At 39.6% G+C, this 13678-nt stretch overlaps 1 long non-coding RNA gene across 1 annotated transcript; it reads left to right on the top strand.

Annotated features, from left to right (window-relative positions):
• Positions 1 to 232: 232 nt before the first annotated feature.
• On the top strand, positions 233 to 2325 carry LOC139816004 (uncharacterized). The gene is made up of 2 exons (XR_011732886.1): positions 233 to 2090; positions 2262 to 2325. It is a non-coding gene; the product is annotated as an uncharacterized lncRNA (long non-coding RNA).
• Positions 2326 to 13678: the final 11353 nt, after the last annotated feature.

Consider the following 13678-nt stretch of genomic DNA (forward strand, 5'->3'; position numbering starts at 1 on the left):
GAGGATGACAGAAACAGAGACATTATAACGCAACTGAAAGAGGAGTTTCATAAAACAAGTGACAACAATTTAAAGATTAGAATTTTAACGTTATTTTCGGATTGGACATTTTCAGAAATTTTAACTCACTTTAAAGCTTCTAAACATATGATTAGTGTGGCAAAGAAAGTAAAAGAAGAAAAAGGGATTTTATCATGCCCAAATTTAAAGAGAGGAAAGCGATTGAGTGATGCTTTAGTTGAAAAAATCTTACAATTTTACGAGTCAGATGACATAAGCCGTATAATGCCTGGAAAGAAAGACTATGTCATCATTTATGAAAATAGACAGAAAATTCATAAACAAAAACGTTTAGTGTTGTGCAATTTAAAGGAAGCATTCACAGAGTTTAAGAAACAATTTTCCGATGAAAAACTCGGCTTCAGTAAATTTGCCGAATTAAGACCAAAATATTGTATCTTAGCTGGAGCAAGCGGTACACATACAGTTTGCGTGTGTGCAATTCACCAAAATGTAAAATTGATGCTTGATGGTGGCAAAATTGAAAAATTGTCTCAAAGTATGACTAAACCTATAAGAACGTATCGCGATTGCTTAGACCAAATTATTTGTAAAAATGCAACAACAGATTGTAATTTGAATCGTTGCAAAAAATGCCCAGGAACAACAGATCTTATTAATTCATTACAATCTGTTTATGATGAAGAATTTACTGACACAATTGTGTATAAACAATGGGTTACTGTTGATCGAGCAACTTTGGAAACGATGCAGACCTCTGTACCAGATTTTTTAGAAAAATTGTCATCTGTCTTACCAAAATTATTATCACATAATTTTATTGCTCAGCAACAATCAAACTTCTTAAAACATAAAAAAGAAAATTTAACAAACGAGGAATGCATTGTAACAGGTGATTTTTCGGAAAACTATGCATTTGTATTTCAAGATGCAATTCAAGGAGTGCATTGGAACAATGACCAAGCAACTATACATCCTTTTGTTATTTACTACAAAGAAGAATCAACACTGAAACATAAAAGCTTAGCTGCAATATCAGACTGCTTGAAACATGATACTGTTGCTGTTCACTTATTTCAAAGACAAGTTATTGAAATAATCAAGAACATAACAAACGATGTAAAAAAAATTATTTATTTTACTGACGGTGCTGGAGCACAATATAAAAACAAGAAGAATTTTATCAATCTCTCCCACCATTACGACAACTTTGGCTTAACTGCAGAATGGCATTTCTTTGCCACGTCTCATGGCAAAGGACCCTGCGACGGAATTGGCGGAACAATTAAAAGATTAGCAGCAAGATATAGTCTTCAACATTCAGATGAAATTATTAAAACTCCAAGAGATTTATTTAACTGGGCGAAAATAAATACTCCAAATATAGAATGTTTATACTTTGATAAAGCGGAATATAATAATTATTTTAATTTTTTAAAGCCACGATTTGACTGCGCTGTGCCCATAACTGGTACAAAAAAATTTTATTCGTTTATACCGATTGACAAAAAACAAATTGAAGTTCGAGAGTTTTCATTTTCAAGCAAATGTTCTATCGTTAATGTAATGAAATAATCTTGTGATTTTTTAAATTGTATTATTATTTAATTGTACTATTTTTAATTGTAAGCGAGACGAAAATTTAAATGACGACGGTTTGCCGAATAATATTTCGTTCAGATACTGGGGGAGAACACGATAACCGGGGCCCCTTGATTTGACTGTGGTTTCTGGTAGTATTTTTTACGCTGAACAAAAAATTATATAGGTCTTATAGGGCTAACTGCTTTAGTTTTCGAGATATGCAGTATTAAAGCTCAAAATAAATATAACTTGGTAAATGTCTAGATTAAGGGCGACCTCACCGATTTCAATGACCTTGATATATGTTGTCAAAGTCACGACCCCGAGTGACCTTCAGAAGGTTTTAGCCGTCGCTCGTTATTCATTAAAAAGTTATTAACAAAAAAAAGTTTTGAAAATATAGCAGCTATTTTGAGTATTGGAAAGCATAATAACTAATATATATGTCGAAATAGTTCACGCATACACTTTCCACGCGAACCGAGGTTCACGCACACCCTCCCCGTGCTTTCGGGGGAGGTGCGGTAGTCCCGAAATAGTTCACACATATACTTTCCACACGAACCGAGGTTCACGCACACCCCCCCCCCCGTGCTTTCGGGGGAGGTGCGGTAGTCCCGAAATAGTTCACGCATATACTTTCCACGCGAACCGAGGTTCACGCACACCCCCCCCCCGTGCTTTCGGGGGAGGTGCGGTAGTCCCGAAATAGTTCACGCATACACTTTCCACGCGAACCGAGGTTCACGCACCCCCCCCCGTGCTTTCGGGAGAGGTGCGGTAGTCCCGAAATAGTTCACGCATACCTCACACCGGTGAGGTCGCCTTTAATCTAGACATTTACCAAGTTATATTAATTTTGAGCTTTAATACTGCATATCTCGAAAACTAAAGCAGTTAGCCCTATAAGACCTATATAATTTTTTGTTCAGCGTAAAAAATACTACCAGAAACCACAGTCAAATCAAGGGGCCCCGGTTATCGTGTTCGTGCCAGATGCTGCGAAAGCGGATGTTTATTATTATACGACCGATATCGAAGAGAAGAAATGCTGACGATAAAAATTAAGCAGACGGTGACATAATCGTTAAAAAGACGAGAGAAACTATTTCTCACTCTTAGGCTCCGATTCCAGGAATCAAAATTTAGACGAGAATGCGAATAATTTAAGATTTGTTAATTATTATAACCATTCCAAAAACAAAACTTAGCTAGCCGAAGATAAAGCGTTATGTACAATTAATTAAACAACATCCTTTTCTTGAAACGAAAGAAATTATTACATTATTTTGGAAACACCATTAAGAATCCTATAATATATTACTCATATTAGTCCCCAAAATACAGGTGGCGAAGTAATCGACGGCATCGATGCGCCGCGCTTACTTTGGTCGAACTAGAGACGCGAGCACAGCGCGACGCGGCGCGGCGCGGCGCTTCAGTCATTAAAATTATATAAAAAATAGAAACCATCGTTTCTCCATAAAAAAAAAAAATATGTGTACTTTCAGAATGAAATAAAGAATAAGATCGCATTATTTAAAAAATTTTTAAAAATGTACTTTTTAGTGAAAAAATTAATTAAACATTTCAATTGCTTATAACAATTGGAATTTGCAATTTTTTGTAACTTAAATTATTTTTTTTCAAAGATTGCCTTCTTAGCTTTAAAATGGTTTTTTGAATATTTCTCTACGACAAATATAACCAGAGATATTAATTTGTAAAGTAGATGACTTCTTCATTTTTGACGAAAATTGTATTGTTCATAACTTTTGTAAAAAAAATTTTTTGGACAAACAAAAAAATACGTATTTGCTTATTTTATGTATATTTCATGTAAAAAAAGTTTCAATCGATTTAAAAAATACGAGGTCAAATCTTGTCCGATTTGACGTGGAATTGCCCATATAGCGTTTGATAAGCGTTTTAAAAGCGTTTAAAACCTAACGGCGTTGTGTAAGCGTTCTTACAAAGTTTGAAAGCGTATAAATTCTTTTAAAAAAACCTCATTAAACGGTTGTCAACGCTTTATAAAGCTTCTTATTTTCGCTAGGAAAGTTACTTTTAAGGATGTATCACACGTACAATCTTAGACAAAAGTGCATGAAATTTGAAATACTTGAATATCTACGCCTAACGCATAGTAAATCTAGATGTAAGATACTCAAATGATAGTAGGAGTCTTATTTTTACTCCTAGAAAAGTATTTTTTACTTTATAAATGTTTTTTCCGTATTATTTGCGATTTTTGTAATTTATGAGCCTAAACTTTTGGCAGTGAAAATGCCCTGATTTCAACTTCATAACGTCAAATTATTTCAAAGCAAAAGACATTATTCAGCAGTGCTGATAAACAAATGTGACTTTAATAACGTCAAAAAAGATAAATATGTATCATATAAACGATAATTTTGAATATTATTTATTATAAACATTGTTATGCGACTCTCTCAAAAGAGACGTGACAACGCTGTATGACTCGATTCACGTAGGTTGGCAGCCTTGCACAGTACCAAAACAGTGCAAGACTTGACGCGAGCTCCGAGGTTATATCTGTCGTTTACATTTTTACAATGTCAGACAAAAGTTATCGGTGGAAAGGAAAATTAGTGACAAAAGCCCTTTATGAAAAAAGACTCGCTCAACGAAAAGCTGGAATAGAAACGTGCAATAAGCGAAGAAAAGTTTCGACTGAACCGGAGGAAAGTAATCCCATAACCAATGAAGATGTGGAACAACAAACAAATGTCATCGATGGACGACGTATTGTCGATTTGAACATCTTGGGACAGCAATTATGGTGCTGTTCTTGTACCGAAGCTCTTTCTCTACAGTACATAGAAAGTGAGATACGAAGTGGCTTGGGTTCTCTATTTCTAGTACGGTGTCATAAGTGCCTCGTCGTGAATAAAGTTTGCACAGGCACGCAACAATATACCGATAAACACAGCCCTCGCTTCGACATTAATTCGGAAGCAACATTAGGTAATACTTTATGACAGATTATTGTGCTTCTATTGTTATTAATTTTATAATTACTATTTATTATTTGTACATATTGAATTTTTCGCTCTGCAGGTATCCTACATTGTGGTTTAGGATGGACACACTTCCAAAAAATGCTAGCATGCATGAACGTACCATGTATGAATTTTAACACATTTAAAAAATATGAACAAGAAGTGGGAGTTGCTGCGGAGGAAGTAGCGAATGAAAGTTGCGTAGAAGCCACTGCGCTGGAAAGAAAACTCACTATCGAAAATGCTGAGAGCATCGAAAAGTTATTGTAAATGACTACATCTTTTATAAAATAGCATATTTTACGTTAATATTTATATATTCATATTTTTGAATTCTAATTGTAAATATGAGTCATTCAATTTGTGTTTACTGTTTGAAAACATAAAGTAATTCGGCTTTTATATTCTCAATGGTTATTTACAAATCAGGTTATTTACAAATCACAGTTATTTACAAATTAGTTATTTACAAATTAGTTATTTACAAATTAGGTTATTTACACATTAGATTATTTACAAATTAAATTATTTATAAATAATAATTATTTTGATCAACGTTCTTCGATGTAGAATGTATTATGTAATCTAAGCTCTCTTCGAATCCTAATTACACACTTATTAAAACTGAGAAAAATAATATAAAAATAAACCTATGTGTATTTACTCTTCTTTTCAGGCCTGAACAGTTCCAATCCAATTTTATAATTAATTCTCGACCGCAAAATGATCCTATTCCTACCTGTATTGAATCCGAACCTGAACAAGAACCTACTGTTACTTTCAACGATGTAATCCGCGTTGCAGTGTCATACGATATGGGATGGAGTACGCGAGGTGCAGGTCGAAATTACGACAGCTTGAATGGCTTCGGTGCCATTGTTGGTTACCGTAGCGGAATGATTTTAGATTATTCAACATGTAATCGGATGTGCAAAAAATGCAATGCAACCGATCAACCTCCGGATCACGATTGCCGCAAAAATTTTGATGGTTCGGCGGAAGCTATGGAGCCTCACGTCGCTAAGAAACTCATTGTCAATAGCAGCATACTTAGGGCCCAAAATGTAGAAGTGGGTGTACTCATAGGAGACGATGACAGCACAACCAATGCAGTATGCCAAGCTGCCAGCAAACATTCCATCGTGAAACAATCCGATATGAACCACACATCAAACAGCGTCAAAAAAAGATTATACACGATTCAAAAAAACCATAAAGAACTTACAAAAAACTGCATTACATATCTCCACCGGTGCTTCACGTACGCTATGTGTCAGAATAAAGGTAACAGCAGAGCGATGGCTGATGCAATCCGTAACATTCCGTACCACGCTATAAACGACCATAGTAAATGTGGCCACTGGTGTGGTTTCATTCAGGACAAGGAAAATTACGAGCACAGAATCATTCCAGGAGGAATTCGGGAGCCGGGACTGTTCGAGGCACTTCGAGAAATCTTTGACAAGCTGGCCAATAATGCCGTAAAATTTTCGGCGGGTGCATCGAGTAATACCAACGAAAGCCTAAACGCAACTATGGCTAGCAAAGCTCCAAAATCTCGATGTTACAGTAAAACTGCGTCCGCCGACTTCCGATTCGCTTGCACAGTTGGCCAGAAAAACATCGGGGAAGGATACACGCAAGCGATACTGAAAAAGCTGGGCAAATCGCCGGGCAAGCACCATTCGCGACATGTTGCAGCGTCACAAAAAATTCTCCAAAGGCGACGGCAATTGATGAAGACATCAGCTTACAAGAAACGACGTATGCATTTGAAAAAGCTGCGGGCGGCTTTACGTCATAGAAAGGAAAACGTCAAAGGCATCACTTATCAGAGCAATGTCGATCTTTTAAATGAACTTGCAGAGGAAGACAAGACAGATCTAGAGGAAGAAGACAATAATGACATTGCTATTGTTCTATTAGATTTAGAAACATCCGGCTTCGAAATGAATTGCGACATCCTCCAAATTGCCGCAAAATATGGCAAAAATTCGTTCGATATTTATGTTAACCCGGTTCAAGATATTTCTGTGAGTGCCAGTCAGGCGAATGGTCTAACGAGCTGTTACGGAGAACTCATGTACAATGGTCGACAAGTTCCATCTGTGCCGATAAGAGCTGCGTTGGGAAGCTTACATGGGTGGCTAACATCGCTCGGAAAAAAGTGTTGCATTGCTACACATAATCTTTCATTTGATGGGCCCAGATTTATGAAACAAGTCATAAAATGTTCTCTAGAAAATGAATTTTCCGAAGTAGTTTATAGTTTTGTTGATACGTTACAGGTTATTAGAAATAGTACTGGTCGCAAAGGAAAAGGGGCATGCTCAATTAGCGGATTGGCAAATGCATTGAACATTTCTACCGTTGGAGCTCACAATGCGTCACGCGATTGTGTGATCCTGTCTAAAATACTAAATAAGTTGAAGATAACGACGCAACAACTTTTAACAAATTCAAAGACTTTCTCCGAACAAACTTTTATATGGAATACTCAGCAGAAAAGTACTGAAATTCTGTCAACATTAGCAGCTATGAAAAATATTGGTTTATCAGTCCGCAAGAAATTGGCGTTAGCTGAACTCGATATGAAAACTTTAAAAAATTCTTATGCACTGTGTGGAGCTGACGGACTTGCCGAATTTCTTGAGACAAAAATCAAACAAAAAACTTTACAAAAAATTCAAAAAGAATCAATAAATAAAATTATTGATTTTTTACGGCAAAAGAAAGATTAATTTTGCCAAAGAAAAACCAAAGAGATTATTTAATATAGTTTATTTTGTTTTTATTGTCCTAGTTTATGAAAAAATATAGTCTTTTATGTATACTGAATATACTTTTATTATGCAAACTGTGGTTGTAAGTGAACATGTATTGATAATATGACACTTATTAAAACTGAGAAAAATAATATAGAAACACACCTGTGTGTATTTACTCTTGCAAAATTATTGCTTCTTATTGTGTAATTTTTCCTGCGTTATTTGATATTCATAATCCCGCTATGTTTCTCATTTCCCCTTTCTATCTCTTCACGAGTGCAACGGAGACAAAAAGTTAGCTAGAAGTAGTAGAAGGCATAGATATACGTGTAGGGGGGGGGGGGGTTTTCCAGTTCCTCGAGTGAGGAGGTTAGGTGCCTTATACACTACAGTAATTGGCACACAATCATTAATCCTTGAGATGAATCGATCCTTTATCTAAATGACTTTATCAATCTTTCTGAAAAAAGACTTAAAAATTATATACAAAATATCGAGTCTCTTCGATCTAATCAATTGAAAAATGTCTATTTCCTCGTAGAAATCCTCCGCTCTGAGTTCCAAGTCCAATGCCACTCTCAAATCATCATACTTATGGCACTGTAGTAAAACATGTCTCAAGTACTCCCTCTCGTAACCACACTCACACCTCTCACAATCCGTATAACCCTTCCTCTTTAAAGAAGCACCAAGATTACAATGATTCGCCCTAATCCTGTTCATAAAAGTCACAAAATATCTTTCGAAGTTGATGCCCCAGAACCAAGGTTTAACAGCGCCACGATCGTAGAAGTTTCGAAAATAAAAGAAGCCCTTGTGCACAGAATCCTGAATTATCGATCGTTGTGTCGCATCCCAAGTCTCCTCTCGAATGCATTTCATGAAATCCCCCAGCGGTATTTCAATGGAGGGATCAGCCTCCTCTTCCGCGGCCTCCTTGGCCAGGCAGTCCGCCAACTCATTGCCAACGATCCCCACATGAGCGGGAATCCAAACCAACACCACTCTCCTCCCATACAGCCTCTCAAGATCATAAACCAACATTCTGGCCTCCGTGATATACCGATTCTTATGAACATTCAACTGATTGTTATGAATTGACTCCAAAACTGATTTACAGTCCGTCAAAATAATAATATCATGTCCTCTAGTATGCCTCTGGATAAGCATCAATTGAAGAGCCGATTTCACAGCAAACGCCTCCGCGGTATATGACGTGCATAGGTATGGCAAACTCATTTTATAAGCAAATTCCTCATCACAAATGACCATACTAGCTCCAGTAGAGCGTTTAGACTCGTCATAAGAACCATCAGTATATATGATCTCTGGGGAGGGCCCCAGGTCGTACGTACCGACGATATCCTGAATAAGTTGGCTATCAAGGAATGTACAGTGCTTTCTGGTAACACCAATATTAAAATCCACAGTCGGAATAAAAGTGTGGGCGCCGAATGATCCAGTGAATGTCTCAAACTTTCTTGCAGCTCCGATTCCCGTGCTAAATGATTGTGTCCTTTTCCAAATTTCAGTAAGCAGGGAGAATTTATACATAGGCTGAATAAACCGTGCATAGTTTTCACCATCAGCTAGACGCTGGAACTTAATGCACAACCCATTGTGATTGTACGCCCTGATTTTATTTACAAAATTGCAACCAAGCATAAATGCACGATCTCTAAGTAGTCTCACCTTAGCCTCAGCTATTAAAACGTTGTTTGGAGTGCTATTTCTGTAGCCGAGAGCAGTGCGAATACCGAGATACTGAGCTCTCTCCAGCTTCAACTGAGAAGCAGCATCTCTAGGAAAATAAACAAAAATACCATAATCGGTTACAGACCTGACAAGACTCTTGTATAACATTAAAGCCGTGTTAACTTCCATTCCTTTAGACACACAACATAAGTATCTAATCAAAGAGTTTGCCCTTGACACCTTGGATCTAACCTCCTGGACCTGCCGAGTGAACCTGAGCCCACTGTCGAGCCAGATGCCCAAAAACTTCGCCCCGTTACTGTTGTGGACATTACAGTCACCGACACGAATGAATAGTTCCCTATCAACATATCCACTCCTGGAAAACTCCACAAGCACCGTCTTCCTCGGAGAGAGATCAAGACCAATTCGCGTAAGTCTCTCAGTTATAATATTGACAGCCCGCTGAAGGAGCAGTCTATTCCGTCTGCGATTCGGTCCAAAGACATACAGACCCACGTCATCAGCAAACTCAACGGCTTCAACGCCTTCGGGGAGGTTGGCGCATAGTCCCCGGGTGTAGAGAGAATATAATGCCGGGCTCAGAACAGCGCCCTGCGGGAGCCCCGTAAAGACCAGTCGATCCACAAATTCCTGAGAATTAATTATGAAACGTACACGTCTACGATATAGCCAATTACCAATGAATCTGACTATGCCGGTGGGGCAATCAAGCGCTATAAGTTCCTCCAGCATAATGCGGTAGTTCACGCAGTCGTAAGCAGACGACACATCGAGAAAGGCCGCCAAAAGATATTCCCCCGCACACAGGGACGATTTGATGTCAGTAACAATTCTAGCCAAATTATCAGCACATGACTTGCCTCTTCTGAAGCCACTCTGCGATGAGCTGAATTTATCCTCCCTTTCTGCCCACCAGATCAATCTTTCATTTATCATGCGTTCCATGAGTTTCCCGATACACGAAGACAATGAAATAGGACGAACCTTCTCCTTCCCGACCTTATCAATAAAAATAACCTGATAGTCCTGCCAGTCTGACGGCAAATTTCCCGTCTTCCAAACTATATTGAAGATCTTAAGAAGACAAACTCTTCCGGAGTCCGACAGGGTAGTAATCATCCTATATTCCATTCCATCGAGGCCCGGAGCAGAATCCCTCCTAACCATATTGATCGCTCTGTCTAACTCCGAACGGAGAAACGGGGCCTCCAATTCCTCATCTGCACAGTCAACGGCAGAGATCGTAATCGGCTCCGCACCAACAAATGGAGGAGCCAAGGCGTCAATTGATCTTCTAATTTCGTCTTCTCTGCTCTTAGTAGACCATGAATTCCATTGAATATTTTTCCCGGCGTTCTTCAAAATGCGCATGGTGTTCCACACATACCCCAGACTCGTAAATCTATTAATATCCTTACAGAAATTTTCAAAGCTCTCTCTCTTCTTACTTCTAATAGTTCGTTTGGCTAGAGCTCCCATCTTCTTGTATTCAACCCACGCCTGGAGAGTCTTGGTTCTTCTAAATTCGGCGAACGCTTCCTTTCTATTGCGAATCACAGACTCACACTCCGCGTCCCATCATTTATGGGATCTTTTAACTTTATCTGGAACTCCTTCTCGTCCTAGATCAGGCGAAATTCTACGTCTGCCGGAGGCGGTGGCGACCGATCTCTTGAGAATATCAATAAATTGACGATAATAACCCTCAAAATCACTCTCAAACAGCTCAATGTTCGGTAAGAGAGAGGCCGTGATCTCCTTCTCAGCCAAATCACCGTATTCGGACCAGACAGTTCTTTTAGATGAAATTCTATTGGTGAGTTTTCTGTAAGTCTGTATAGAAATATCAAAGCTAAAAGAGAGAGGATAGTGGTCACTGTCCCAAGTTTCCTCCATTTGTCGGCACGTGACACGATCGATGATGTCCCTCGTACCAAACATCAAATCTATGTTAGAGTCCCGCTGTCCACGCGCACCAACACGAGACATAGTGTCTGTGTTTATGCAGAAAAGGTCCTCATCCGTCATGGTCTCGCACAACATATCACCATTGTCCGTGGTAGAGTGGCAATTCCACGCGACGTTATGGGCGTTAAAATCACCTAGAATGACAGAGTCAATAGATCTATCGCCAATACTATTAACTAACGAATTAAGGTCCCGTCTCGTGATGGCATCACGGGGGTGTCTGTTATATGGCCAGCACATTTACGTTCTTATGTAAGTTCTTTGTCTTGATACCCACCGCATCATAACCTGCAGGAATGTTAGTCATAGTGATAACGTCGAAATGAACATGATTACGGACAGAAATCGAGACACCACCACTGCCAAGCGGGTTTGCGCTATGCACCGTCTTAAATCCGGAGAAATAGACAAACTTCCTCCCAGTACATCTTGTCTCAGTCAACACCACAATATCAAAGTCCGTGACGCGTTTGGAGAGCTCATCTTTGCTGGTCTGATATCCACGGCAGTTCCATAATACTTAGAAGGTTGAATTGTATAAACAAAGGGGAGGCTAAAATCTCTCTTCACTATCCCATCGTGCTCTCGCAGCCGATCCCTCCACTTCATGACCTCCAAGGCCACCATGACCCCGAGAAGGCCATCCATATCGGCGAGGGTCACTGTAACTCATCAATGCTTCCATTAAAAATTCTCTAACTTCTGGGGTTCTATGTAATATTTGCAAAACATTATCTAATGCGTCTCTGATGTAGCGATCCTGCGAGCGAGGGACTCCTCGCACCGCATCCGCGTCCTCCCGGATGACATCCGACCAAGCGGCCGCATTTCGAGATGCTGTCAGGGCAATACCTCTCCTTTCTTTGGAGATATCCCCTGCTCGTGAGTCAAATTGTTTGTAGTGGTCCCTGACCACATTGGCATAAGGCACATGTGTGTCCCTAGATCTCCTGTCTCTACGCAGGGGAGGATTGTGAGCATCCTCAGTACGGGTCCTCAGCAGCGCAGGCACCTGCCGCCCGCTACGCTCCTCATTATCCACCTCTCTATGAGATCTGTCCCCGGGGGGAGCCGGCAAAGACGGCCAAGCGTCTGGGTTCAAAAATCTGTCATACGCCCTGGGAGGAGCTATCTTATCCCCCTCCACTATCCGTCGTGCACTGTGAAACGAAATGTTTTTAAAAGCCATCAAAACATTAATATTTTTATTTTTCTCATAGGCAGAGCAGCTTCTAAAAGTAGACTTGTGGGAGCCTCCACAATTGTAACAACGCGTGGGTCTATCACATTGGCCATGAGATTTTTCCCCGCAAACGATACAACGGGTCTCGCTTTTACACGCGATCTTTGTGTGTCCAAATCTAAAACAATTGTAACATTGTTTAGTTTGAGGTATATATAGTCTTACCTTTAATCCCACACCATTAGAAAATATCTTAAGATCATGAACTTTATTATCCTTGTACGTAATAACAATGTTGTCTGTAGCCAGCAAAGAAGATTTCTTAGTCGTAGGGTCCCACCTTCGTCGGTACATACGTTCTAGTTTAAGGATGTTTGCTTTGTTCTGTATTACCATCCAAAGGTCGGTAATCGACGAAGGCCAGTCTGTAATAACACCTTTACAAGTCACTGATCGTTGTTCTAATAAAGCTTTTAGTTTGACAGGAACACTCAGTTTATTAATGATATCCAATGCCCGATTGGCATCGACATAACCCTTAAATGTAGCCTCCGCCGAGAAGTGGTTAAGCATAACGACCGATGTTGGAAAAATACGGAGGTCCACCAAAATTGACCAGATTTTTATTTCATTCATACCTTTTCTCGTGGACGCCTGGTCGGGAGGTAATCGAAGAGTAATTTTAGCATTACCTAAGAAGTTATCATCAAATCTTGCAAAGCGATGCGCGTCATGTATTGGATTTCTAAAGTCCCATTTAACTAAAGCAGAGCCGTTCACTACATAGGCTTCCTTGTCGAGAAGATCAGGCAAAATATTTACATTCGTATCACACATGCCAACACTACTGTTCACGTGATCCTCATGAGGCGGCGGAAGGGCACTTAAATCGTCCTTGTTTCTGCCATCCCCAACGGGCGGGGTCACTTGGTTTATTAAAAAATCGTGGCCCCGATCCTGTACGGACTGATTCTGGAGACTAGCCTCCACTTCTATATTCATCACTCCCAAAACAGGGGGGAGATTGCAACTCTTATTCAGGTCTTCGTCCCGCCGTCTCTTTGCTACGGATTGTCCTTGACTTTTTGTCGTCTTCTTATCCTCCGTATTCTCTGCCGTGATGAGCTCGTTGGTAATTTCATCAAATTCTTGCTCAGTGTAACAGGTTTTCAACTTCTTATGAGTTCCACGCGAACCATTGACTGAAGCGCTGGAGTCATCATGTGGACGTGTCGTGTCCCGTCCTACAGGATCCATCTAAATCCTAATTAATGGATTAAATGCTCCCCCTCCGAGAGGGGAGCGACAAGCTGTAACAAAAATATAAGTATCCCCCTGAGGGACAACCGTATCACCCTCTCAGAAAAAAGCTATCGGTCACAGTCTCAATACTGAAAAGCCCGGTATAAAGC

This window comes from Temnothorax longispinosus, chromosome 7, assembly GCF_030848805.1.
Source record: "Temnothorax longispinosus isolate EJ_2023e chromosome 7, Tlon_JGU_v1, whole genome shotgun sequence".
In the NCBI taxonomy this organism is placed as follows: Eukaryota; Metazoa; Arthropoda; class Insecta; order Hymenoptera; family Formicidae; genus Temnothorax; species Temnothorax longispinosus.